Source organism: Chiloscyllium plagiosum, unplaced genomic scaffold, assembly GCF_037043375.1.
Source record: "Chiloscyllium plagiosum isolate Xiang-an unplaced genomic scaffold, Cpla_swu_hap1 HiC_scaffold_18, whole genome shotgun sequence".
NCBI classification, from domain to species: domain Eukaryota; kingdom Metazoa; phylum Chordata; class Chondrichthyes; order Orectolobiformes; family Hemiscylliidae; genus Chiloscyllium; species Chiloscyllium plagiosum.
The window spans coordinates 26,726,895-26,750,997 of NW_028270156.1; the positions used below are offsets into that span (position 1 = coordinate 26,726,895).

Consider the following 24,103-nt stretch of genomic DNA (forward strand, 5'->3'; position numbering starts at 1 on the left):
AATAACCTAGGAAGTACATGGGATCAGGGTGATCAGTTGTATATGTCCATAACCCTTGAAAGCAACAGGAAACATTGCCAAGGTGGTTAAAAATGCATATGGGATAATTGCATTCACTTAGAGGCATTGAACACAAGAACAGGGAGGTTATGATGGAGCTATACAAAACTTTTGGAATATTGTGTGCAGTTCTGGTTGCTAAGCTATTGAAAGGATACAATTCCACTAGACCATAGGGTGAACCCCCTTGCTCTTATATTCAGTGCCTTGGATTTATGGACAAGGAATTTCAATCCTGTATATGTTGTTGTGGCACATTCTGAGTAAAAGCTGCTGTTCACCCACCATTCTGAGTCCCATTTTCACCCCATTCTCTTAAGAAGATTCAAGTAACAACTCCCTGCACCTTGTTCACCTTGTTCACCTTCTGCATTGTGTCTGTCTACTTGAGCTTGGAGTCAGGTCCATGTGCTGCAGGTCAGAATACACAGCTTATATCCCATAAATGAACTTTTGGGTTTAGCATTCCAAGAGAGTTGCCATTCTCTCAATAGAGGAAGTCATGCATTCTTATGAGTGGTTAATCACAGTATTCATTGCCTGCATTACTTCTCCATTGTCTGTGTCAGGGCACATAAATCAGAAGCTTGGCTGGATCTGCAACTGTGCTGTGTAGTATGCCCAATGTTTATTGCCTAACAGATGACTCCCAAAAGCTCATTATCAACCTGGGGTCCAGCATCTGGTTCACTGCAATATCTGCAATATTCCTTCCAGTGTCGAAGACCTGAACTAGCTCAGCTAATCTGGTGATTGTGACATACTTGCACCATTGTGTCTTCCCCCTTTGGCCACATGTGCAAATCCACTGAACTGTTTTTAGTTGCTGCACAACGATGCAATGATGAGATCCCTATGGCTTGCTCCATCTCTTTAGAGTTTAACGGTTGTTGCTTGATGCTGTTAAACTGCAGTTGTCGAGATTTGACTTATAGGGGACATAAACAAGGATTTATCAACAAAGGTTCTGAAAGCACAGTCATACTGATCTCAACATTAACAGTTTCAATCTCTACAGATGTTGTTACAAATTTCTCCCGAATTTTGTTTTTATTATGAATTTTAAGAACTTTATTACATTGGCATCATACAATGATGCTTCCTTAAAGTACCCTGTCAGCTTAGAAAATGCTAGCCAGTTTCTGTAATGTCCTTCCCAATGAACACTTATGCTTTTGTCAATTCAGCAAGCTGCCAAAATCAATCCCATCAATTTGACACATATCACAGCCTCCCGTAAAGGTCAGTATTAAAGGTAAATAGGATGATTCATTAAGGCTTTTATGTCATTGTAACTACAATCCCATTCATAGAGTCATAGAGATGTACAGTATGGAAACAGACCCTTCGGTCCAACCCGTCCATGCTGACCAGATATCCCAACCCAATCTCGTCCTACCTGCCAGCACCCGGCCCATATCACTCCAAACCCTTCCTATTCATATACCCATCCAAATGCCTCTTAAATGTTGCAATTGTACCAGCCTCCACCACATCCTCTGGCAGCTCATTCCATACACATGAGTTTCTCTGCCAGCTCCATCTAGACGTTTTTTTGATGGAGGAAGGGGTCCTTTTGCCAATCTCCAGCATGAGAACCACTCACTAAAAGCCTGGAGGAGAACTTGAAGAGTCAATGTTAAACTAATGGTCTTACAGCTTTAGGATCCTCCACTTTGAGTGGCGGCAGCAAGAGGGGGAATGGAACAAGCTTATTGTTAGAGATATTATTTCCTCCTTGGAAAAGGAGCCAGAATGAGACTCTGCTTGCAATGTAACACGAGAATGGAGCAAACCTCTGACCTTCTGTGCTCCACACTGCTTCAGTATCAGCTCTAATTGCTGCCTTTTTCCACAACTGTGTGTGAAAAAAAAATGTGCAGGTTAGGTGAATTGGCCATGCTAAATTGCCCTGTAGTGTTAGGTGAAGGGGCAAATGTAGGGGAATTGGTCTAGGTGGGTTACGCTTCGGCGCGTCGGTGTGGACTTGTTGGGCCGAAGGGCCTGTTTCCACACTAAGTAATCTAATCTAATCAAATGCCAATGACCCTAAGGCTGCCAACAACCTGAAATATGTGGTAATTTAATTTGGTGACGGAGACTGACTTTCAGTATATGCTTCCTTCCCACAGATGTCCTACCATAAGCCCGATATTTGTTTAGGAACCCACACAGCAGAGGTTGGCCAGCATTTCTGTCCATCAGCCACTAATCGGGAGCAGGAGAAAACAAACAATTCACTTTCCTTAAGCCAGTGGAATGTGTTAAATACAATCCACAGCACAAATTAGAAATTGAACCTAGGGACTAGATTTTGTTGTCTCACAGTTGAAGGTGAGTCAGCAAGACATGGCCACTGATTGGTAAAGCAGAAGTTCCATTTCTGTTGGCAACTATTTTGTGGGACAAGTCACAGGGTGTGGATTAGGAAGCCTTCCCACCTCAATCAGTAAGCATGAGGTCACAACTTCCACATGGTAGACAGTCTTTAGGAACCCTCCAGAACCCTGCTGAGTGTGTACCTTACCAAATGCACTTTGGAAACGTATTGGATCTACTGGTTCCTCTTTACTTATCCTGCTGGTTATTTCCTCAAAAATCTAATAAATTTAGATTAGATTAGATTAGATTACTTACAGTGTGGAAACAGGCCCTTCGGCCCAACAAGTCCACACCGACCCGCCGAAGCGCAACCCACCCATACCCCTATATGTACCCCTTACCTAACACTAGGGGCAATTTAGCATGGCCAATTCACCTGACCCTGCACATCTTTGGACTGTGGGAGAAAACCGGAGCACCCGGAGAAAACCCACGCAGACACGGGGAGAACGTGCAAACTCCACACAGTCAGTCGCCTGAGACGGGAATTGAACCCGGGTCTCTGGCGCTGTGAGGCAGCAGTGCTAACCATTGTGCCACCGTGCCGCCCCAAGTTTGTCAGGCATGATTTCCTCTTCATGTTGCCTGACCCTTCTTGATTGTATTACGTATTTCTAAATGCTCTGCTATTGCATCTTTTATATTTGACTCTAACATTTTCGCAATGACAGATGTGAAACTAGCTGGTCTATAGCTACTGCTTTTTATTTATCTCCCTCCCTGATTCAATAAGGGTGTTGATTCAATAAGGTCTAATTCCCTGGGACTTTTCCAGAATCTAAGGATTCTTTCAAGAATCCATCAGTTCATCCACTATCTATTAATATCCGAGGATGCAACTGTCAGGTTCAAGGGACCAATTGGCTTATATTCCCAGTAGGGAATATAAGCCTGAAGAAGGCTTTTGCCCGAAACGTCGATTCTCCTGTTCCCTGGATACTGCCTGACCTGCTGCGCTTTTCCAGCAACACATTTCCAGCTCTGATCTCCAGCATCTGCAGACCTCACTTTCTCCTTATATTCCCAGTAGCTTTCCTTGTACTTTTTCTCTAATGATAGATGATATATTTATTTCATCCCAAAATTGAGCCGTTACATTGTTTAGTAGTTTTGGAATGTGATACTCTTCTACTGTGAAGATTGTTGCAGAGTATTTACTCAATTGCTCGGCCATTTTCTGGTTCCCCATTATTATTTTCCCAGATTATGTAATTCAGGGTTATGTTCACTTTGTCTTTTTATGTATTTAAAAAATGTAAAGAAGCTCCTACTGCGCTGTGATATTACTTGCTATTTAGTCCTTTGCTGTTTTGTTCTTGTCTTTTTTATAATTTTCTCCCTTATTTGGTATTCTTCAGTTGATTTTTAAAACTCTCCTAAGTTTCTGCCTTTCCACAAATCTTTGCTGTATTGTACTTCTTTTATTTCAATTTGATGCTATCCTTAACGTATGTGGTCAACAATAGTTAGTTTATCTCCTTCTTAGAGTCTTTCTTCCTCACTGGAATGTATCTCTAGCCTCCTTTTCCAGCAATCCAATGTTCACTATTGCCTTTCTGTTACCTTTCAGATATCTTGAAAAAAAAACTCTTGCAATCTTCTTTTATATTACCATCTAGCTTACCCTCATTTCATCTTCTCCCCTTTATGCTCTACTAATTTTAAAAAACTTCCTAATTCCTTTGGCTTCCACTAATCTTCACCACAGTGTATGCTTTTTCTTTTGCTTTTATACTGCCTCATCCTCCTGGAATATGTTTGTTCTTCCTTGGGATGAATTTCTACTATGCCTCCCGAATTGCTCCTGCCATTGCTACTCCACTGTCTTCCCTGTTAGCGTCTCCTTCTAATCAACTCTGAACAGCCCCTGCATCAAAGTCTTTGTAGTTACTTTTATTCAATTATAATACTGTTACATCTGATTGCACTTCTCTCTCTCAAACTGGAGGGTGAAATCTATCATATTATGGTCACTGTCCTATAGGGATTCCTTCTCCTTAACCACCAATCAAATTTTCCTCTTTAGATATCACCAAATCCAGAGTTGCATGTTCCTCAATGGGCTGTTCTACAAGCTGCTCCAAAGAAACTCTCAGAGACATTCTGTTTCTTGAGACCCCTACCAAACTGATTTTCCCTGCCCACCTATATATTGAAGTCCCCCTTGATTATTGTAATATTGCCTTTCTTACATGCCTTTTCTATCTTCTGATTTTCTTCTTCCACGCATCCTGACCTGTTTTTTCCTTTGCGATTCCTCAACTCTATCCACACAGATTCCACATCTTTTGACTCAGTTCACTTCTTGGTATTGATTTAATTTCATTTCTTACTAAGAAGGCATCCCACCCGTTCTGCCCATCTGCCTGACATAGCATCATACAGCATGGAATTGGTCCAAATCATTTGTGCTGACCAAGTTTCCCAAACTAAACTAATCCCATTTGGTTGCATTTGGCCCAAAACCCTCCAAACCTTTCCTATTTGTGTACTTATCCAAATGTCTTTTAAATGTTGTAACTGTACCTGTATCTACCACTTCCTCTGGCAGTTTATTCCACATAAGAACCATCCTGTGTGAAAGCGTTGCCCCTCAGGTCCCTTTTAAATCTTTCCTGTCTCACCTTTAACCTGTGCCCTATAGTTTTGAACTCACCAACCTGAGGGAAAAGGTCTTTTCTATTCACCTTATCTATGCCCTTTGTGATTTAAGAAACAAGGTCATCCCTTGACCTCCAATGCTCCAGTGAACAATTTCTCAGCCTATCCAACCTTTCTACATAATTCAAGTTCACAGCTCTCAACCCATTGCGATACCTACAACATCGTACCTTCCAATTTCAATCTGTGCTACAAGCTGCTTTACCTTGTTTTACCTCGCTGTTCACCAGGACTCTGGGCCCACATAATTCCTGTCGAGCCTGTCCTATCAGAACAGTTCCTTCCTTCCCCAGTTTTGATGCCAGTGTCCCATGAATTCGAATCTGTAAATAATTCCCCTTTTACCTTCAATCTGGAAAGGAAAAAGAATAACTAGAGAGAAAGAAGGACCCCTGAAGGACCAAAGTGGACATGTATGTGTAGAACTGCAGGAGATGGGTGAGATCCTCAATGAGTATTTCTCCTCTGTGTTTACTGTGGAAAAAGACATGAAGACTAGGGGAGTTGGGGAAGTTAGTGGTCATATCTTGGGGACAGTCCATATCATAGTAGAGGAGGTGTTGGATGTATTAGAATGTATTAAGGTGGATAAATCTCCTGGTCCTGACTAGATATAACCAAGAACACTGAAAGAATCGAGAGAAGAAATTGCGAGGGCCCTGGCTAATATTTTTGAGTCATTGTTAACCAAGAGTGAAGTCCCGGAATACCGGAGGGTAGCGAATGTTGTGTCCTTATTCAAGGAGGTCTGCAAAGAAAAATCTGGGAACAATAGACTAGTAAGCCTAATATAAGATAAGTTACTTCAGAAGATTCTGAGAGATAGGATATACATGTATTTGGAAAGACAGGGTTTGATTAGTAATAATTAGCATGGCTTTGTGCATGGGAGATCTTACCTCACAAATTTGCTAAGAGTTCTTTGATGAAGCGACCAGGAAGGTTGATGAGGGCAGGGCAGTCTTATATGGATTTCAGTCAGGCCTTTGATCAGGTTCTGCATGGTAAACTGCTTTGGAAGGTTAGATCGCATGAAATCCATGGGGGGCTAGCAAATTGGATACACAATTGACTTGATAGTAGGAAGCAGAGGATAATAGTGGATGGATACTTTTTGGATTGGATGCCTGTGATTAGTTGAGTGCCTCAGGGGTCAGTACTAGGCCCATTGCTGTTTGTTATCTGTATTAATGATTTGGATGAGAATGTACAATGCATGATTAGTAACTTTGCAGATGACACTAAAATAGGCGAGATCATGGACAGTGAGGAAGGTTGTCAGAAATTGCAGCAAGTCCTTGACCAGCTGGGGAAGTGGGCCAAGAAATGGCAAATGGAGTTTAATATAGTTAAGTGTGAGCTCTTGCATTTTGGAAAGTGAAATCAAGGAAGGAGTTTCATGGTGAATGATAGGGCCTAAAGGAGCATGGTGGAACAGGGGGACCTTGGAGTTCAGGTACACAGTTCTTTGAAAGTGGAGTTACAGGTAGACAGGGCAGTGAAGAACACTTTTGACACACTGGTCTTCATCTGTCAGGGCATTAAGTATAGAAATTGGAAAGTTATGTTGCAGTTGTACAAGATGTTGGTGAGGCTGCACTTGGAGTATTGTGTTCAGTTTAGGTCACCTCGTTATAGGAAGCATGTTATTAAACTGGAAAGAGTGCAGAAGAAATTTATAAGGAGGTTGCCAGGACTCAATGGTATGAGTTATAGGAGAAGTTGCACAAGCTAGGACTTTTTTCTTTCGAGCGTAGGAGACTGAGGGGGGATTCTTAGAGAAGTGTATAAGGTCATGAGAGCCAGGGAAAGGGTGAATGTACTCAGTCTTTTTCCCAGGGTTGGGGAATCAAGGATATGAAGGCATCAGTTTAGGTTAGAGGAGAAAGAATAAAAGCGAACCTGAGGGGCAACCTTTATACACAGAGGGTAGTACGCATGTGGAATGAGCTGCCATTGGAAGTGGTTGAGGCAGGTACATTAACAACATTTAAAACACATTTGGACAAAATGCACAGATAGGAAAGGTTTAGAGGGATATGGGCAAAGTGTGGGGAAATGGGTTTAGCATTGATGGACATTTTGGTTGACGTGGACCAGTTTGGGCTGAAGGGCCTGTCTCCATACTGCAGGACTCTATGACTCCATGACAGTATGAAAGTAACCTAGAATAGATAGTCAAATTAGTAGCTATCACCAATGAACTTGTGGTTTACCTGTGATGTCATTTTTTCATTTTGGGCCCTGAGGCTTCAACTTATCCTGTTTTTAAAAAACAATTTTACAAACTATGAACCAAAAAAAACTCTTTGCACCCCACATCTTGCAAGGATTCCATCCCATTCCTTCGCTCACATTGTATCTGTACAGATTATGTCACCTTCCAACACAGCGCTGTTGATGTGGCTTCCATAACCATGGTTTGCCGTCCACTGTGGGTGATGGGGCCCTCAACCATATCCGATCTATCACCTGTACTTCTGCCCTTGTCCCTTCCCATCATGCGCAACAGCGTGATTGGGTCTCCCTTGTTCTCACTTTTTATCCCACCAGCCTCTGCATTCAAAGGATCATTCTCTGCCATTTCACACAACTCCAGCAGAATTCCACCACCAAAAATATCTTCCACTCATTCTCCCTGTCTGCATTTCGCAGGGATCGTTTCCTCCAAGGCACTCTAGCCCATTCCTCGACCACCAACACCACCCCACCTTCCCACGGCGTCTTCCCATATAACCACAGAAGGTGCAGCACCTGTCCCTTCACCACCTCCCTGCTCACCATCCAAGGGCCTAAACAATCTTTCCAGGTGAAGCAGCATTTCACCTGTAACTACTCCATTTCTTGTGTATTGTATACGCTGCACTCAATGTGGTGTACTCTACTGGGTGGGTGACCACTTTCCAGAACACCTCCGGTCCATGTGCAAGCATGATCCTGACCTTCCCATAGCCAGTTGTTTTAATACAGTGTCCTGCTCATAAGCTTACTGGAGGAGGAACATCTCATCTTCAAACTTCTGGACTCAATTTTGAGTTTAACAGCTTCAAATTGTGAACCCATTCCTTCCTTTTCTTTTAGCTTTGCGTGTTACATTTCTGTCACCGTATCCCCTCTTGCCTCTCCCATTCTGTTTTTTTCAAGTCGGGCAGTTAGACACACCATTGTTCTGCCATTCTCACATTCTGATCACTTAATCTGAACTATCAACATCCTTTCTCCTCTAGCACTTCAACCCCCCTCAACTACTATTGCATAAGTACTGCCCCCTCCACACTTCACGTTAGCTCTGATGAAGTCATCTAGACTCGAAACACGAGCTTTGCCGCATTGAATTCCCCTCTGCATTGAACTTCCCCCGCTGCCTTCAAACTTCCCAATCTGTGTACTCATTTGGACTGTCTCACTCCTTTCTGAATGTGCAAATTTACTGATCATGCACTTTCAACAGATTCTCTCTTAAATAGAGCTGAGATGAGCAGAGATGACTGTCACTGTTAAGATGTGGAAGTGCCAGTGTTGGACTGGGGTGGACAAAGTTAAAAATCATGCAACACCAGGCTACAGTCCAAACAGGTTTATTTGGAAGTACTAGCTTTAAGAGGGCTGCTCCTTCATCAGGTAGTTGTGGAGCGGGATCATAAGACACAGAACCTATAGCAAAAGCTCACAATGTCATGCATGCAATGATATGATATATTGAACCAACCTAGTTTACTGTTAAGTCTTTCATCTTTTAGAATGTGTTGCAGGTTTCAGTTCATTCATCTGTAAATCCCAGAACCTCTTTCAAATCCTATTCTCGAGATAACTTAAATTTTTATATAAAAAAGTGACATCTCAGCTCAGACAATGCATTAAAAGTGTGAGATTAGAGTCTGGCCTTTTTCCCCCTTTGAACCTAATTCCCAGATATACTCATTCAACCTCCGTGCCTCACTCTGTCTCAGCAAAGCATCCTTCAAACTTACCCTGCTCATTACTTGGAAGACTACAAAATCTTTTGAAAGTTGAGCTAGAGTAATTTCAAGGGGAGTAAGCACGGCACATTGGTAAATTAACATTGAGGAACGTCAGAGCTGAAAAATGTGTTGCTGGAAAAGCGCAGGAGGTCAGGCAGCATCCAAGGAGCAGGAGAATTGACGTTTCGGGCATAAGCCCTACTTCAGGAATGAGGAAGGTGTGCCAAGCAGGCTAAGATAAAAAGTAGGGAGGAGGGACTTGGGGGAGGGACGTTGGGAATGCGATAGGTGGAAGAAAGTTAAGGTGAGGGTGATATGCCGGAGAGGGGGTGGGGGCAGAGAGGTCGGGAAGAAGATTGCAGGTCAAGAAGGCGGTGCTGAGTTCGAGGGTTGGGACTGACATAAGGTGGGGGGAGGGGAAATGAGGCTCCTGGAGAAATCTGCATCAATCCCTTGTGGTTGGAGGGTTCCTAGGCAGAAGATGAGGTGCTCTTCCTCCATGCGTTGTGTTGCCATGGTCTGGTGATGGAGGAGGCCAAGGACCTGCATGTCCTTGGCGGAGTGGGAGGGGGAGTTAAAGTGTTCAGTAAAGGTTAACTCCATAGAAGTACCAAATTTTAGGCAGACATCAGTTATGATGGAGCTTCTCTCAGAGGACCCAGCAAAGTCATATCTGTAATTTTAAATGTAAGCAATTAGGCTCAAATCTGTTATTGACATTTATAAGGGATTACCAAACTCTTAATAGAGTTTCTTCAGTGCAGTTATCATTCTACCCCATTGCTTGAAGACTCTCTGCACTCCATATCATCTTTGGCTGAAAGAACACGCTGAAAATAAGATGTTGGACATTCTCAGCAGGTCTGGCAGCACCTGTACAGAGAGAAAAAATAATGTTTTGAATTGAATACAACTTCTTTAAAATAGAAATCTGCTGATGTGTCTCTCCTAAATTGCAGCACAAATTGAGGAAATGCTGATGATTGTCCTTACATGATAGTTTAAATTTTAGAGCATTGACATATTTGATAGTCTTGAGACAATAAATAAGACATTCCCCAGTTTTGAATGGAAACAAAAATCCAGAGAAATGTTTGTAATTTTGCATTGCAACTCCACATGTAAAATATCCCTTCAGGTTGAAGGAATAAGAGAGATTGTATGAATACTTTGATTTTTATAATAGGTAGCTACGTCAGAAATAGTAGCACAATTTTACACATACTAGGGGCAGTGGGAAAATAAATAGAGAAAATTTTCACCACTGGCTGATAGCTAACAGCTGTCACAGTAATGCTTCAGCAGTTCACAATCTCATTCACATTCATAGTTTGTGGTTTGAGAAATGGCAGAAAATTGGAACCTAAAGTACTTGGTTTGAATTGCATACAAGGGTACTTGAGACTGAATCAAAAAGCCTATTGATCGCCTTGCTGTTAACGTGCTAGAGCCCTTTGAATTGTACAGTTACTTGCAAATGTTATATTATCAAAGGATAATGCTCATGAAGCATGCGGACATTGGTTCAAAACAGTCAGCTGAGCTGTTAGTACAATATTTTGGATGTGTTTTTACATTTTAACATGTCTCAACGATACATATGTCATAAAAAGTACAGTGTAGATTCCTAATCCACTTCATTTTACATATGTTTTGGAATGCTTCTTGTACTAACTGTTCAGTATTTGATCATTCAAGGAGGAGAAATTTCACTGCCATTAATAATATTTGTGCTTCTAATCTTCTCGATGGCATCTGCCATTATACTGCAAAGCCTGTTTCTTTCTCATTCCTGTTATGTGATATTATTTGTCTGTCGATTAAAGTTTTGTGCTCACTAAATCAAATTAGCTGCAGCATCACCCGAAAATAGAGTGAACCATCGTATGATCAAACTCCCTTATGAGGCATGCTGCGTAGTGAAACAAGGTATTTTGGTTGTTTGGATACTCATAAGTGTCTCACAGCATGTGTTGGCAACTATGATCTCAAAGAAGATGACTCCATTTACCCCGCCTTTACACACATCATAATGGAATAGTTTAAACAGTAACTCTAGAGACTAATAGGGAAATTTAATCTTGGAAATTCAGGCTGTGAGTGGTTGATGGCGCAACATAATTCAAGGCTGCTTTGGAATGACCAGATGCTTTTCTCAAGAGCTAAAGGTTTTTCTCTGGCATCTTTGGATGATATAAATATGGATGTAAACTGAAAGGAACAGTGAGTGTTACAGAGAGGTTTTGAAAACCAAAGAGATTCTTCTTGAATGCAATTTTAGAATTTAGTCTTAAATTACCATCTAGTTTTCTGAAACTATTTCAATGTAATTTTTGAATCAGATTGTTTTGATTAAACAGCTTCCTTTCAGTGTGAGGGAGATTGAAAACAATGTAGGGCATAGGTAAAAATATGTCTTTGAGCTTTGGGAATTCAATGTTCTAAATATATGTAAGTTATAGGAGGATCAGAAGGCTCACCACAGTAAAATGGCTTTTAGCGACTCATTAGAGTTATAATTGATCACTGTAAATGTTGACTTTTGCAAAAGCCATGTATATGTTAAAATTAGTTAATAAAAAGTCGTTCAACATACAATGCTTTGAAATGACAATTTGTTTGTACATGTTTAATGATAAATTATTCATAAGTAAATACATTTCTAAGTTTTACTTTACCCTGAACTATATTGTGATGTTTTGGAAGCAGTAGGAACCACAGGATTTCAAATCCTATTTGATGGAAAGCTTTTTATTATACTGTAACTTCACATGATAATTTGGCAGACTTTATTAATGTGTATTCTGCTATTTAATATTTTTTGCATATGTATTCCAATATATAAGAGACTCAAACTGTATCAACAGAATATTTTTGAACTTCCATATGTTGTGTAGAATTTGAAAATCATCAATGACTGCTCAGGAAATGAAACAAAAATATGGATCTGACTTTCTGTCATCAGATTTTTGATATTTCATGTTGTCATCTGAAATTCCTCTGAATGTAGGCTCAGTTATAGATTTGACATTTATTGTGAAACAAGGTAGCAGAAAAAGGAATTGCTACTGAATGCATTAAATATTCATAGGCTAATGGTCTGTGGTAATATTTCAGAGTGTGTGTTATTTAAAATTGCTGGAATGACAATAATTGCAATTTCTACAGATTAGATAGAACATACACCTGACATTACTGTTACTGTCTTTTAAACTGAAGGGTCCACCATTAATTGTAGTTAACTTATTAAAATATCTACTTAATCCTTAACACTAGGATCACAGATAAATACAGTCAGAAAATTTGATGGTTATATATAACACTAAATTTGGTTTGGTAAATGACTGAGTTTTCTCAGGCTAAGCTCATAGTATGCTCACCTCAATGGGAAATGTGATGACATGATACAATGGGAGGCATGAAGAAAATTAGTTTATGATAGCCCTGGGTCTAGTTTATACAATTACTGCTACATGGAAATTAATGGACTGGAATTCATAGAGTTAGAGAACACACCTGATAAATTTTGACTAGAAGTTATTGAATAGGAAAATATTTAATATACCTTTGAAGACAGTAACCTTAATTATTTTTGAGCACAGTTGAATAGGAATTGAGAGTATTGTGAAGTGTGGACATCTGGGAATATAGAAAATATGAATGATCAATAAATGTGCCTGGCATTTCTTGTTGTTTTACATGTCAGGTGCTTCAAGTTATAAATACATTTCCAAACATTGTGCTTTAATTTTAATAAGGATTACTCGATAAAGTAATTGTTCACTTGTGAAATAATTAACTATGGCTAAAAGGTATTTTCACAATATTTAATAATGATGTCAAAGGTTCTTAAGAGTGTTGTATGAAGAATTTGAATTAGCAGCAATGAATTGTATTTATAAGTGCATTCAACATAGTAGAACATGTATGTAATAGAACATGTAACATCATACGTTGATAGCACTGTGCATTAAGAAATGAATAATATATTAATGTAATAATAAATTATCTCCCTTCTTGTTCCTTGCCCTCAAAATAATTACACACTCCCCTGCAATTAATTATAATGGCTCAATTGTGAGAGGTGTAAAATATTCTCTATTTGTTTGCATTGTTCCATAACATTTTCTCTACTTATTTTACTAATATTGACAAAGTTTTAATTCACACCTTTCTTCTAAATAATGATTTATCTGCAATGTACTGATAAAGTAAAAGGTGGTGCGTATTGCCTTTAAGTTAGTTCATTGGTTTCAGTTAAGCATTGTTACTACGTCGTTATTCAGATGAGAGGACTCTGGACAAATGCTATTAAAGGAATTGTCTGCAAGTTTGTTTTTGCAGGGTGGCAATCAGTTTCTTCCCTGCCCTGATTTCAGTGATTTTGCATATTTTTGTTGCCTCTCAGTCTACTTGCTGCTCCTTGATAAGGATGCTGTTAGCTTTTTCTGTGTCACTAATTAAGACAATTCATAAGAATTACCAGCGAAAAGGGAAAACAGCTTATCCAATATTGAACTTGCTTCAATAGTTGACAGCTATTCTCTGAAATAAAACAAAGAGTTATGAATGCTGTAGACCTGAAACAAAAACAGAAATTGCTATAGAAACTCAACAGATTTGGCAACATCGGTGAAAGAATGCAGAGTTACCACGTTGAGTCTGATGATTCTTCATCAGCATATCTTCATGAAGGTGAAATCATGCCTAAAAAATTCTTTGAGGAGGTAACAAGCAGGTTAGTAAAGGAGAACCAATGGATATAATATATTTGGATTTCCAAAAGACACTCAATAGGGTTCTGCATATAAAGCTATTTAATACGAGAAGCACCCATGGTGGTGGAGGTAGGATGTTAGAATGATTAGAGGATTAACTAACTGATGGAAAGCAAAGAGTTGGGATAAAAGGGGCATTTTCAAGATGGCAACCTGTAACTAGTGAAGTGTCATAGGGATCAGTGCTGGGGCCACAGTTATTTACAAGTTTTTTAAATGACTTGGATGACAGAAGTGAATTTACTATTGCCAGGTTTGTGGACAACATAATAATATTCAGGAAGGTAAGTAATGACGATAACTCAAGTAGTCTCCAGTGGGATATAGATAGGTTAAGTGAATGGGCAAAAATGTGGCAAATGAAATTAATGTGAGAAAATGTGAGGTCATGTACTTGGGAAAAAAGAATAGTAGAGCGGACTATTACTGAAATAAAACTGCAGCACAGAGATTTCAGAGTTCTTAATCATTATTAATAGGGAGGTCTTGCTAAAACTGTATAATGCACTAATCAGACCACAGCTGAATACTGTGGCCCCTTACCGAAGGAAAGGAAATCTGGCATTGGAAGCAGTTGAGAGAATGTTCATTAGGCTGAGCCAGGGTTTAGAGATTTTTGTATTGGAGAGTTGAGTAGCTTGGTCTTTGAACACATTGGAGTTCAGAAGAATGAGAGGTGACCTTACTGAAACATGTAAGACTCTTAGAGGGGAGAAATGAAACATGGAAGTAAGCTAGCTAATAATATAAAATAAGAGAGCAAAAGTTTTCTAGACATATAAAATTTAAGAAAGAGCCAAGAATGGACATTTGATCACTGGAAAATGAGACATGAGAAGTAGTAATGTGGATCAAAGAAATGGCAGAGAAGCTGAATAGATACTTTGCAGCAGTTTCCACAATGGAAGATGTCAGCAACATACCAGAACTTAAAGAGTGTCAGGGGCAAGGGTGAATATAGTGACTATCATGAAGGAAAAGATGCTGGGGAAGTTGAAAAGTCTCAAAGTGGATTAGTCAGCTGGACCAAATGGGCTACAGCCCAGAATTCTGAAAGAGATAGCTAAGGAGATTGCCGAGACATTGGTCGTGATCTTTCAGGAATCACTGAAATCAGGGCGCATCCCAGTGGACTGAAAACTGGCTAATGTAACACCCCCATTTAAGAAGGGAGAGGGGCAGAAGACAGGAAACGATAGGCTGGTAAGCCAGGCCTCAGTTATTGTTAAGATTTGAGAGTCCATTATTAAGAATGAAATTGTGGAGTACTTGGAAGTGCATGGTAAAATCCGGCTGAGTCAACATGGCTTCGTCAAGGGGAGGTCATGCCTGATAAATCTGCTAGAATCCTTTGAGGAGCTATTGAGTAAGTTAGACAAGGAGAGCCAGTTGACGTGATCTATTTAGATTTTTCAGAAGACCTTTGACAAGGTACCACATAGTAGGTTGCTAAATAAGATGAGAGGCCATGGTGTCAGAGGTGAGGTACTGGCATGGACAAAAAAATTGGCTGACTGGTTGACAGTAGACCATCAAGATGTAGGAATCTTTTTAAGGATGGTAGCAAGCAGATAAAGGATTTCCACATGGTCTCTATTGGGATCACAACTATTCACATTATGCAATAATGATCTGGATGAAGGAACTGAGGGCATTGTTGCTACATTTACAGATAATACTAAGATAGGTGGATGGACAGGTAGTGTTCATGAAGTAGGGAGGCTGCAGAAGGACTAGGACATGCTAGGCAAGTGGGCAAAGACATGGTAGATGGAATGTAATGTGGGTACATGTGGTGTTACATATTTTAGTATGAAGAATAGAGACATAGACTGTTTTCTAACTGGGGAAAGGCTTTAGAAATCTGAAGCGCAAAGGGACTTTAGAGTCCTAATTCAGGATTTTCTTAAGTTTAATGTGCAGGTTCAGTTGGTGTTTAGGAAGGCAAAGGCAATGTTGACATTCATTTCAAGAGGGCTAGAAAATGAGTAGAGATGTACTGTTGAGGCGATATAAGACTCTGGTCAGATCATATTTGCAATTTTGTAAAATGTTTTGGGCCCCATATCTAAGGAAAGATTTGTTGGCATTGAGAGGGTCCAGAGGAGGTTTACAAGAATAATCTTGGAGATGAAGAACTTATTAAATGAGGAACAATTGAGGACTTTGTGTCTGTACTCAATGGAGTTTAGAAGGATGAGGGAATAATTTGATTGAAATTTGCAGGAGATTGAGAGGCCTGAATAGAGTGGAAATTGACAAGATGTTTCCACTTGTCGGAGAGACTAGGACCCAAGGGCACAGCCTCAGATTGAAGGGATGACCCTTAAGAATTGTGATGAGGTGGAATTTGTTCAGCTAGAGAGTGGGGTTTCTATGGAACTCATTGCTGCAGAATGCTGTTGAGTGAATCAAGATTGAGGTAGACAGTTAGATTATTGACTAATAAGGGGATCAAGTGTTATGGGGAGAATTCAGGAGAATGAGGTTGAGAAACATATCAGGCATGATCGAATGACAGAGCAGACTCAATGGATTGAATGACCTAATTCTGCTCCTACATCTGATGATCTGATAGTTTCATAGGGTAGATGCAGCTAGAAAGAGTCTAATCTCCGAGTAAATATTGTCCATTTAAGACCGAGATAAGGAGGAATCTCTTCTCTGAAGTAGAATTCTTTATCAGGAAAAGCTGTGGAGGCTGGGTCATTGAGTTTATTCAAGGTCTAAATGGACAGATTTCCAATCATTAAGGTAATCCAAGATTATGAGGTAAAAACACGGCAGTGGAATTGAGGAATATCAGATTAGCCATGATCTCATTGTATGGCAGAGAGGATACGATGGGTGAAACAGTTTATTTCTTATAGTAATATGAATTTTGTCTTATAGTAATATGAATTTAAATTGGCTTACCTATTGTGGTGGAATTTGAATACTTGTCTTTGGAGCTGTCATCCATTTCTCGAGAGTAGTGATCCAGTTGACATACATAATGGCCAGCACTAGATGGTTTGGGACTGAGACTGAGGTGTGAACAGAGTCTTCTGCAATTCAGGAATCAAAGATGTTTGAAATGCTTTCCCAATTGTTTGTATATCTGAGGATATTGTTTAAAAAAATAGGATAAATAGACAGTCTCTTCCCTGGGTCGGGGAGTCCAGAACTAGAGGTTCAGGGTGAGAGGGGAAAGATATAAAAGAGACCTAAGGGGCAACGTTTTCACGCAGAGGGTGGTACGTGTATGGAATGAGCTGCCAAAGGATGTGGTGGAGGCTGGTACAATTGCAACATTTAAGAGGCATTTGGATGGGTATATGAATAGGAAGGGTTTGGAGGGATATGGGCCGGGCGCTGGCAGGTGGGACTAGATTGGGTTGGGATATCTGGTTGGCATGGACGGGTTGGACCAAAGGGTCTGTTTCCATGCTGTACATCTCTATGACTCTATGGCTATGTCTACATTACCACATCATGCAGACAAATCTAGAGTTTGGAAATATTGGTCAGAATTGACCAAAATGAATCCAGGAACATTTCGCTCCTAGATTTGATTGTTGTTGTGGAAATTCAAATTATCTTACAGAATGTTAAGGACATCCCAGTAGACTAGGAACAATGAATAAAATATCTATTCAAATGCAGAGGAAGTTTTAACTCTGAATCTGGAGTTCCATCAATTTTGTGTTTATAGCTAACAGCATGATTTCATCGATTATCAGGAAGAAAACTGAATCTTACTTGTATGAGAATGATATAGTAATAGCTATGGCTTTGGAAAGAGTAGATTGTGTTTCACCACACACTTTAACTTGTTAATGAGTGTGATCTCCCAAATGGAATGTGACAATATAAATAGATTATTGATTATCAAGGAAATGCAAGATTATCAGGGAAATTTCAGATGTGTGATTCCAGGTTGGGGGGAAATACTGAGTGTACATGCCCAGCATTAGTTCATGTACTTTATTGTTTCTGTTCTACATGAATTGAATTCAGAATGTGAATTCATCTGACCTGCAGATGATATTAACCAGTGTGCTTGCAACTTAGATCAGGTGGCCAAGAACCTAAAAAAATGAAGTTGCTTAAGATCTACAAATGGGTAAATTATTGCAGATGATATTTGGTACAGGCAAGTCCACAAAGAAAGATATTGGGAAAAAATAATGCATGTCTGGTATCTTACACATTTTATGAATATAGTTAATGATGAGTTGAAAGGGATCAGATACTGATTCCACACTTTTTACTTTAAATAATTGTAGAGCAGTAATAAGCTTATATCACAACCAAGTTTAAAGGAGTGCACTGTCTCACTCTAGTTGTACTAATCCACTGGTTACTAATATATGGATTTACCCAGTTACCAATATGGTTAATTGTACGCCTTCTTTATATAAGGTTCAGAATAGAAAGATCAACAACCAGGTTTCTCTAATAAACAGTAAAACTATTGATTTCTGGTTAAGAAAGACATGTTCAATAAAAGTGCAAAACTTGTTAGCGCAGTTTGAAATATGAAAATATAAATATTTACTCCTGTAATCCAACGCATCCACAAACACATGTACACCCACTAGGTAGAGAAAAAAATTAAATTCTCTGCAGGGATTGACTTTGGAAAAAAAAGTCTTTGACAAATAATACCTTGTTCACAAGGGGAAAAAGGGTAAAGAATGAATGTTTCAGAGAGGTTTAGATTTGTGACAGATGTAAACAGTGTTAGCAGTTAGGACCTTTGAAGATACAGCTTGCTCAGAAATTTCCGAGAATAAATACTTAAGACAAATTTCAGGGTAATGGCTGAACCAGGCTTTCGATTTTCACACTGAACTCACAACATGAGACTCTTAGGCCAAGATTGGGCAGAGTAGCTTCTTTTCTTCAGCAGCTATAACCCAATTAAAAGCGAAATAATCACCAAACTCAATTCCTGACAGCTATGAAATCAGTCAGCTGGTTTCCATTAAATTAGTTCAAGCAACCAGCTCAAGCTATGTGACTTTCAAGATGTCTTTAAAAAAGATCCCATTGCCCTTTCTTTAACTTATTTAAAGAAAAAGGTTCAGTAATCCAAATGTACAACTGTCCACAATCCTTTAGCAAATCATCAAAAATACAAAGACTGAAGCATATTCATAACACTATATGAAAGAATGATACATAATATTCCAAGTCAAGTTAACGAAAAGTTGGAAGAGAATTTTAAAATTGCAAAATACTTTGATCAAGCTAAATCTAGGCACTATATTCATATTTGGTCACCAAGGAGAAAGATTCAGAATTTCTTTTAACTTGTTCCAGGAAAGTGGAAAACAATGGCATTTATTGCCCATTTCTATTTTCCAAGGGAAGTAATGAAGATTTCCTTCAATAGTAGCAATCTATATGTGTGTTGGAATGTTTTAGAACATTATCTCAGAGGTGATGAAGTGACAGCCAAGTATCTTTGTCATGCTATGTGTCTGACATTCAGTATTAGTTGAGTGGAGGTTTTTTCCCAACTACATTTTGGAAAGAGTGAGGCTGTATCTTTGGTCCTCTTCAAAAATTGATTTCATTGTCATTGTCTTTGTTCTTTTTTCTGGAAAATGTTTGAGGTTGAACCAGATTATTTGCAACCTGTGTGTCCCCTGACTGAACTTCAAACTTCATATTCTCTCCCTCAGCAAACCGTTTTTTTTTCATTTTTCATTTCTGTAGCATCAATATCTTTGCTCTGTTTCTGCTGAAAACCCATTCATTCACTTGACCTTTCCAATGGTCTCCTGTCTGCCTCCCTTCTTCCCACATAAGAGGGCATTAGGACTAATTGGACAAAATATTTTAAGATTACTAAATGCATAGGAATGATAAATGTAAAATTATTTCCAGATATATTTCCAGAAGCACATCTGTGAAAAGAACAGTATAGTATAGGGGGCTGTCAAGAAGTTCCTCTTTGAATATACACCAGTTAATACATGGAATTTGCAGTGCTGAGAAGATTAATACTTCAGATTCATTCAAGAAACCGTGACATTGCATGATGTACATGTAATTTAAAAAATGTTCTGAATGAATGTCTCAAGGTTTGGAAAATTTGTTAATTCTTAGGTTATGTTGTTAAAGACCATAGAGTCATAAGAAATTGGAGCAGTAGTAGGCAGTTCAGTCCCTCAAGTGTGCTTTGCCATTCTCTAGGATCATGGCTATTCTAGTAATCCTCATATCCACTTTCTTGCCTTTTCCCCGTAAACCTTGATTCTCCTACTCACCAAGAATCTGTTGATCTCAGCTTTAAATATCAACAAGGACTCTGCCCCTACAGTTTGATGTGGCAAGGAGTTCCAAAGACACTCAACTCTCTGGGAGAAGAAATTCCTCCTCATCTCAGTCTTAAAAATAGCATCTCTTTGTTCTGAGACAATGCTCTATGGTCCTAGACTCTTTGTAAGGGGAAACATCCTCTCAACATTTACCCTGTAAAGGCCCTTAAGAGTCTCTTTTAGAAGTTTAAATGAAATAATCTCTGTGTCCTAAGCTCCAGTAAGGAGATTCCCAACCAGTTTCATTTGTTCATTTGACAATCACTCCAAACCTGGGATCATCCCAGTGAGCCTTTTCTGAACTACTTCCAATAAAATGATAGCTTTCTTTAATTAAGGAGAGCAAAGACCAAAACTGAGGCAGCACAGTGGCTCAGTGGTTAGCACTGCTGCCTCACAGCGCTAAGGAACGGGTTCAATTCCAGCCTCAGGCGACTGTCTCTCTGTGTGAATTTTACACATTCTCCCCATGTCTGCGTAGGTTTCCTCCGGGTGCTCCGGCTTCCTTCCACGGTCCAAAGATATGCAGGTTAGGTAAATTGGCCATGCTAAATTGCCCATAGTGTTCAGAGATTTGTAGGTTAGATGCATGAGTCAGGGGTAAAATGTAGAGTAGTAGGGGAGGGGAATGTGTCTGGGTGAGTTACTCTTCGGAGGGTCGATGTGGGCTTATTGGGCCGATAGGCCTGTGTCCACATTGTCGGGATTCTAAGATCATGTCGGGATTCTAAGAAAACTGCTCATAGTACTCCAGATGTAGTCTGACCAGACAATTGTGCATTTTCGGTAGGTCTTCCCTTCTATTACAGCCCAACACCCCCACCCTTGAAATAAGGGCTGGCAGTCCATTAGCCTTCCTGATTACCTGTTACACCTGTGTGTTAGCTTTCTGTAATTCTCGCACCAGTATCCCCAAGTTCCTTTGCAGGCAGCTTTCTGAATATTTTCTCCTCCAGTTAAATAATATTCTGCTCTTGTTCTCCCTTCCAAAATGAGCAATGTCATATTTTCCCACATTATATCCATTTGCTAACTGTTTGCCCACTTACTTAACCTATTAGAACCTCCCTGTAAAATGTTTGTAACCCTCTCACAACCTGCCTTTCCACCTGATTTAGTGTCATCTGTGAATTTGGCTACAGTATATTTATTTCCTTCCTCCAAGTCATTAACATATATTTTAAACAGTTGCGATCCCAGCACTGATCCCTATGGAACCCTACTGGTCACAAATCGCCAAATCGAAAAAGAACCCCTTATCCCTACTTGCATGTTCCTGCTCATGAGCTAATTCTCCATCGATGTCAATATATTAGCTCCAAAACAATGGGCTCTTAACTTATGACAACATTTTATGAGGTACTTTATCAAATGCCTTCTGAAAGTCCAAGTTTGACTCATCTATTGGTTCTTTGCTATCCACTCTGGTTGAGACTTATTCAGAAAACTCTAATGAAATAGTCAGGCACGATTGCCCATTCATGAAGATATGCTGACTCTGCTTGATTAAATTATGATTTTATAAATATTCTGCTATTACTTCCTTAAAAATTGATCCCAATTCTTTACCATTATAGATGATGGGCTAATCAGCCTATAGTTTCCGAGAGTTGCATCCCTCCTTTTTTGAATGGGGATCTCACATTAACAGTTTTCCAATCCTCTGATACTTCTCCAGAATCCAATGATTTTTTGGAAAATTATGACCAATTCATCCACTATCCCTGTAGCTACATCTTTTAGGATCCTCGGATGCAAGCCATCACACCAGGGGATTTACCTGCTTTTAGCCCCATTAGTTTATCTGCTGATACTTCTTTAGTGATGTTGATGGTACTTAATACCTCTCCCGTATTTTCAAATATTAACAAAATTTTCAAAGTATCTTCCACCATAAGATTAATGAAAAATATCTGTTTAACTCCCTTGCCATCTCCTTGTTTATTGAAATCATCTCCGCAGATTCATTTTAAGGGGCTTATGCTCACTTTGATCTCTCTCCTTCTTTTCATATATTTAAAGAAACTTTTATTGTCAGTTTGTACATTCATTACTAGTTTGTCCTTGTAGTTTATTTTCTCAGTATTATCTTTGCTGGATTCTGAATTTATTTCAGCCTTTGGGACTATCACTGACTTTGGCCTCCTTGTATGCTTTTTCTTTCAACTTACTACTTTCCTAATCTCCTTGGTTAACCTTGCTTAATTCTACCTTGACTGCTCTTCTCTTATATTTGCAAATGTTTCTTCTCGATGGGAATTGTAGCTGCTTCCTGACCTCTGCAAAATATCTTTCTGCAATAAATAGCAGAAATAGTCAGTCCATTCACTCATCCATTTTTAAACCTTAAATCATTCCTGTGTTCAGCTTTGTTCCAAAACAGATCTGTTCATTGGCTGTCTCACTCCATAACTACCATTACTCTGGATCTTGGAAACTGTCACTCCGAAGTATTAAACTTCAAACTCAAAACGCATCACCAAATACCTTCAGAGAGTCATAGAGTCATGCAGATGGAAGTAAACCCTTCTGTCTAATGAGTCCATGCCAACCATATTCCTAAACTAAACTAATCCCACTTGCCTGCACTTGGCCCATATGTCTCCAAACTTTTCCTGTTCATGAACTTTGCTAAACGTCTTTTAAGTGTTGTAACTGTATCTGCATCCACCACTTCCTCTGGGAATTCACATACAAACCACTCTGTGAAAAAGTTGCCAAGCATGTCCTTTTTAAAACTTTCTCCTTTCACCTTAAAAAATCCTCCTAGTTTTTTTACCTACCCACCCCTGGGGAAACAACCCTTGCTATTCACCTTATCTATGCTCCTAATGATTTTATACACCTCTATAAGCTCACTCCTCAATCTTCAATGCTCTAGTGCAAAACGTTCCAGCCTATCTAGCCTATTTTTATAACTCAAACTGTCAATTGCCAACAACATCTTGGTCAAGCTTTTCTGAAGCCTCTCCAATTTAATAATATCCTTCCTATGGTAGGCTGAGCAGAAGAGGCCTCACCAACGTCCTGTGGAATCTCAAAATGACATCTCAACACCAATTCTCAAAGATCTGAGCAATGATGGCAAGCATGCTAAATGCCTTCTTAACCACCCTGTCTACCTGTGATGGAAATTTCAAATAATTATTTACTTGAATCCCTCAGTCTGTCTGTTTTACAACATTGCCCTTGGCCTTCGCATTAATTGTAAATGTTCTACCTTATTTGTTTTATCAAAATGCAATACCTAGCATTTATCCATCTACCATGCATCAGCCCATTGAGACAATTGCTCAAGATCTTTTGGTAATTTTAGACAACCTTCTTCACTGTCCACTATACCACCAATTTTGGCGTCATCCGCAAACTTAGTAACCATGCCTCCTATATTCTGATCTAAATAGTTTATATAAATGACAAATAAAAGTGGTCCCATCCCTGCGGAACACTGCTGATCACGGGTCTCCAGTCCAAAACCCAACCTGTTCAGCCATGTTATGACACACTTTCATGGCAGTTCGAATTTGGATTTGAAACAGGACCTTCTAGACCAGTTATAGGGACACTTGCACAGTACCACATGACCCACTCCACCCATCCAACTTGATGTTCGTTGCCTCCTAATATCACACTTTTAATTGCTTTGGGTAATTTTCTACAATAAAGATCTGACATAATTGCATTTCAAGTGATCTTTGTGATATTGGTTAAGTATGATTAGCCAGGAAATTCAAGAAAAAGTGGCAAACATTATTTCGTATCAACTTGAACCAATACAAAAGGCAAATGGGTTGTTTGATTGATAATGTAAAAATCCCTCACTACTACTATATAAAGTCAGCTTAAATTGTCTGTTGATTTCCAGGAGTGAGCTTGAATAAGAACCTTTAAATTCAGAGATGAGAGTGCTGTCCAATTATGCCAAGTTAACAACGCTTTAATTGTGACC

At 39.4% G+C, this 24,103-nt stretch overlaps 1 protein-coding gene and 1 pseudogene across 4 annotated transcripts in view; both read left to right on the forward strand.

The window, feature by feature from the left end:
- Positions 1–24,103, forward strand: part of immp1l (inner mitochondrial membrane peptidase subunit 1) — a 161,193-nt gene that overhangs the window by 37,640 nt on the left and 99,450 nt on the right. The window lies entirely within an intron of this gene.
- The window catches only part of LOC148146867 (uncharacterized), a 49,265-nt pseudogene that overhangs the window by 8,942 nt on the left and 16,220 nt on the right, over positions 1–24,103 (forward strand).